Genomic DNA, 5,968 nt, shown 5'->3' on the forward strand with positions numbered 1-5,968 from the left:
ATTAATAACAAACTCTCATTTGCTACTGATATGTTTTGTAAGATGATATATTTTAGTTATAAATAGGTACAAGCAAGATGTGGTTCAAAACGATGCAAAAATCAACACGAACGTTGATTTCAACCCTCAAACAATCAATGGTCAAGAGACACCCATTGATGGTCAAGTATCTCATCGATGGCTATAGGAGCCAATTGAAGAAAAACATGAATGAGTGTTGGCACAACTGATAGTCAACAGTGACCTATCGATGGTCACAGGGAGCCGTCGATGGTTACAAGAGACAATCAAAGAAATCCAAAAACCAAATCAACATCATCGATTGCTATAGTTGAACCATAGATAATAACTAAGGGGCCATGAATGGTCATGATCCATCATCGAGGGTTATGATGAATTTTGACATTTTTCAGGATTTAATCTCAGTCGTTCGTCAACCCGTTTGATCTCCTATTTGTACTCAAATTTGGATATCTCTTTCCTCTCCTATCAATGTCTATCTAAGAGTAACTGGAGATCATAATTTATAACGAAGTTCAAGAAGGAAAATATATTAAAGAAAAGATCTTTGTTCCAGAGTTTGAGAGAGTTGATCAAATTCCCGAGCCTTGTTTAACTTCTTCTCAATACGCTTTTCATCGAAATTTAATTCAGCGAGGAGTAACCTACGTTTACACCGCTACTTCACGGATCTTCATCTTCATCGACTTGAAGAACGGTTTGATAAGGGTCTATAAAATTGTTATTTTTGTTCTTTAATTGTTTTGGTTGGTTGTATTCAAACTTGTAAGTTTTGACGGCGTACTCAAGCCAAGGTAGTTGAGAGATTAACGAACTCAAGCCAGGTTAATTGAGGGTTAAGCTAGCTAGGGCTAGGTTTCTTTCAAGCCAGGTTAATTAAGGGTTAGACTAGCTAGGGCTAGGTTTCTTTCAAGCCATGTTAATTGAGGGTTAGGCTAGCTAGGACTAGGTTTATTCCGATACTTGTGAAGAGTTAGGTTAAACGACTAGTTTCGAATATATTTCAAAGTGCGATCTTTAAAGCCTACTGAATCGGGTTATGATTCAAATGAACTCTAGTATTAGTGAGCTCTTAGCGAGAAAGAAGAGTGAACGTATATTTTTAGTTTTTTGCTTTTTTATTTCTGCTGCAATTTCTGAGTCTTGTTGAACCCCCTCTACCGCTTGCATCCCTAATCGGGTTTAACAGACAAAGTTAAGACTGAAGCAACTTAAAGGAATAATTTCAAAATATTTCTGAGTCTTGTTGAACCCCCTTTAGCCTTGTATCCCTAATCGGGTTTAAAAGACAAAGTTAAGACTGAAGTGAGTTAAAGGAACAATTTCAAAATATTAAAGATGTAAAGGACCAATATCGGAAACTCCTTAAAAATAAACCATAAACTATATTACATAGTAACTTTGCAACACCAAATAATAAAAAATTTCCGTTGCCGGGATTTGAACCCGGGTCGTCTGGGTGAAAGCCAGATATCCTAACCGGACTAGACGACAACGGATGTGCGGCAATGTGTTAGGAAAGAAACATTGGAGGCTTGTGAAAAATTCAGAATTTGACCGTTGAGAATTTGTTTCGCGAACCCAATCAAATCAGAAGCGCAGTGGTTCATAATTCTGAACAAACCTTCTAAGTAAACTCTACTTGAGGACAGCGGTTAAAGATGAAATACGTATTACATGGTGCATTTTGCTGTAATCAAATAGCTCCAAATTGTTTTTTCAGAAAATTTCAGAACCGCAATCTGGGAGATACGTAGAAATATGATGAAGGTGACCACAGCACCATAAATTCATTACAAAGGGGAAATGGTACATATTTGAAAACAAGACGATGGGTGGTTTCATTATCTTGCAAAATCAAGAAGCAGAACCCAGCTGATTTATATGCATAGAACATAAGTTAAAAGTATTGTCTTGTTCCTCTTTTCTGAAAGAAAAAGTGCTTGTCTTCATCTTCTTCCTCATAATCTTGGTCATCATCCTCATCTTACAACCCATTCTAAGAAAGAAAGAAAGAAATAAATAAATTATAAATAAATAAATGTTGTGCGCAGCGGAAATTTCGGCAGCACCTCCGGTGTGCAAGGTGCACAACAAGAGATTAGATCACAATAAAATTCTCGTTTCTCAAAGGAAACAAGAACCAAAAGCCAGATATCTCATCAAATTGAGATATCAGCTCTTCCTCTCGTCAGCTCTAGGACTGCGCATCGAGGGAACCTACAAGCTATTACAAATCAAGGCAAGAACACAACTTTTACGTGGTTCGGCAAATAGCCTACGTCCACGGGGCAAGGAAGGGGGAGATCTACTAATAGAGGGAGAGATTACAACTAGGGTTTACAATCACTCACAAACTAAACCCTCAAACAAACTCTCAAATCCCTCACAATATCTCTCTACAAAAGGCTGCACAAAACCCTAGAAGGGACTGCTCAAAAATCACTTTTTCTTTAAAAAAGGACGGCTACACTTTACCCCTCTCGTGCTCCTCTGCCGAAAAGAAAACCTGCAGCCGCAACCAAAAAAAATCTCCCGTCTGCCTTCGTACAAAGCCATAGAAACCCTATTCTATTTATAGGGTGAAGTACGGGGCCCAAAACCAAAAATCGCGGTCTGCTCACGAACCTGTTCACGAATTCACCTCGTGGCCCCCACAAATGCTCACGAACCTGCTCACGCATTTTTTTTTTGCTTTGCTCCGTGCTCATGAAAGTGGGTGGTCCCCACTCCACGTGCTCCACAATTCTCCACCTCGGTGAAGTTTTCCCAAAAACTGAGCCGACACCAAAGCAACCAAATGTCCCACTTGTTGTGTCCAGTACAAAATGAATCCACAACAAGTCGAGAACCCAAACGAGAGTCCAAACAATCTCACCCCCATCAACTAATCCAAACCGGCTGCATCTGAAAGACTGCCTACGTATCCTCTTGCCCAAGGAATCAAGCCGAGCGTAGTTCATCCAAATGGCCGCGAATGACCTTAATCAAATAGAAGAGTTCGCAACCCTTCTCCAACATCACGATCAAGTCTACGGCTGATAGCACCTCCAATGGCCCCAAACTGAAATAATCCAAACATCTCCACCTGAGATGAACCAATGGCCATATCCAGACTACATCTATCAGCTACACTCGAATCAATCAACCTATCATCTGCATCCAAATTAACACGATTCCCAATCTGTGTCACATCAGCTGGAATCCCAAATGATGCAGTATGATCTGGAGTCTCCACCCAACGTGGAGTAGCATCACTCTCCACCCGCTGCGATGTCCCAAATATCTGATAATCAAACATGCCTCTGAATCCCAAATGTGCTATCGGATCAAATCTCACATCCACGATGTGACCAAGTGCTGGGTAGCTAAACATCCGACGTAACCCAAAATCTGAAGCAGCTCCACCAGATCCAAAATCTCTACATGCAGCAGTCGGCAACCTATACATAAGACGGTCCAAACATGTCGTAGCCTGCACACCAATGCTAATGCTCGACATTAAAAGCCGATCCTCCTCCAGAAAGGAACAGCTGCCCAAATCTTCCATCTCGCCTCGTCACCTCAAAGTTTCCACGCCAATGAAGTGTCTCCTATTGCCGTGAGCTCGGCACAAATGCAGAAATAGGTCCCTCTTGTACCTCCTTCTAACATCAGACTGAAGTACCTTCACCTTTCTGCCAATACACTTTCTCCATTTGTTGCGGGCTTCTAGGACTTTACACCAACGGGACTTGGTTGCAACCCACCAATGCCTAGAGCAATCCCCAACTGCGGAAACCACATACCTATTACCTCCCGATGATGCTCTCTTGGAAGGCTCCCGAATGCCTGAATGAACACCCCTCAGAAGACCCCTCGAATAATGGATAGAAGTGCCTAACTCCACCTTGGTCTTCTTGCTCATAATAATGGGTTCACAGGACTTCAAATTGCAGGTCATAGCACTCCTCAACAACCTATGCACGACATTACCAATCAAATAACCCAGCATCAAACAACCAGGTCATAGCACTCCTCAACAACCTATGCACGACATTACCAATCAAATAACCCAGCATCAAACAACGCAAGAGTCTAGCCGAATCTGATGAAGTCGTCATCTCCCTATCAATCGCCGTGCTTCCGAGTAAATAATACAAATTGCTCTTTCTGACGCCCTTCATCACAATCATGGACCCCAATGTGACCTTCAAACGTGCATCCACCAAGGTCACTTTATAGCCAGATGCCACCAAATCTCCTAGTGAAATGATGTTCTTCGACAACTGCGGAACGAACCTCACTTCTTCCAACTCCTGAATCACTCCATCATACATCCGAATATGAACGGTACCAATACCACCAATAGAGCATGCATGTCCATTACCCATGAGCACAACATCCTCTCTTTCCAACTTCTGAAAGCTAGAGAACCAATCCCTCCTAGGGCAAACGTGGTATGAAGCACCCGAATCCAACATCCACTCTGTAGAGTTGGCAACACCAAACTGACGTAGTGCAGACAACGAATAGCCCGAAGAATCCGAATCTAAATTGTCGCCACTAGTCTTGACAACATTCACCCCTGAAGCTTGTACAGCTTTCCCCTTATTCTTCTCGGCTCGATCTAACTTTGGGCATTCGGCTTTCCAATATCCATCCTCTTTACAAAAGGCACACTGATTCCTACGAATCCCAAGATTTGCACCTCTAGACCGCGACCTTCTGCTTCGGTTTGAACCACGGCCTTGAACTACTAATGCATCTCCCGATGCATTCTCAGAGGACTCATCAACACTCTTCCTCAACTCATAATTCACCAACGCTGAGGTCACCTCCTTGTAACTAACAGTAGTTCTTCCATTAATCATAGTTAGGACAAAAGTACCATAATCATCATCGGGCAATGAACACAAAAGTAGCATCGCCTTGTCTTCATCCTCAACCATGATATCCACATTAGCCATGTCTGAAAGTAGCTTTGTGAAGTTATTAACATGCTCCCTAATGGAAACTCCCCTCTTCATCTTGAACTGGTAAAACCTCTTCTTCATGTGAAGTCGATTCTCAATGCTCTTAGTAAGATACTTTTCATTGAGTGTTTCCCACATCTTCTTCGCCGACGTCTCGTTTATCACGTCATAAATAAGATCCGACGTCAAGCATGACCGAATAACTCCACACGTCCTACTATTCATCTTCTTCCAAACCTTAGCTTCCATCTCGGCAGGTTTCTCTTGTAACTCAAGAGTCTCCTCCAAATTTTGAGCGTCTAAGGCGTCCATCACCTGACATCTCCACAATCCGAAATTAATCTTGCCGTCGAACTTCGGAACATCAATCTTCATGTTATTAATGCTCAAATTATGTATCGTATTCGTAAGAGACGATCCCGACGTGCTTGTTTCACCCATGTTGTCGATCTAATCTTTAAATAGGAATCCTTCAGCGAATCCTTCAAACAAGCTCCCAAGTCTAACCCGGAGCTCTGATACCACTTATTGTGCGCAGCGAAAATTTCGGCAGCACCTCCGGTGCGCAAGGTGCACAACAAGAGATTAGATCATAATAAAATTCTCGTTTCTCAAAGGAAACAAGAACCAAAAGCCAGATATCTCATCAAAGTGAGATATCAGTTCTTCCTCTCGTCAGCTTTAGGACTACGCGTCGAGGGAACCTATAAGCTATTACAAATCACGGTAAGAATATAACTTTTACGTGGTTCGGCAAATATCCTACGTCCACGGGGCAAGGAAGGGGGAGATTTACTAATAGAGGGAGAGATTACAACTAGGGTTTACCATCACTCACAAACTAAACCCTCAAACAAACTCTCAAATCCCTCACAATATCTCTCTACAAAAGGCTACACAAAACTCTAAAAGGGACTGCTCAAAAATCACTTTTTCTTTAAAAAAGGACGGCTGCACTTTACCCCTCTCATGCTCCTTTGTCGAAAAGAAAA

At 42.0% G+C, this 5,968-nt stretch overlaps 1 non-coding gene across 1 annotated transcript; it reads right to left on the reverse strand.

The window, feature by feature from the left end:
• Positions 1,447 to 1,520, reverse strand: TRNAE-UUC. The gene has a single exon. It is a non-coding gene; the product is annotated as a tRNA-Glu (tRNA).

This window comes from Asparagus officinalis, chromosome 1 (genome assembly GCF_001876935.1).
Source record: "Asparagus officinalis chromosome 1, Aspof.V1, whole genome shotgun sequence".
In the NCBI taxonomy this organism is placed as follows: domain Eukaryota; kingdom Viridiplantae; phylum Streptophyta; class Magnoliopsida; order Asparagales; family Asparagaceae; genus Asparagus; species Asparagus officinalis.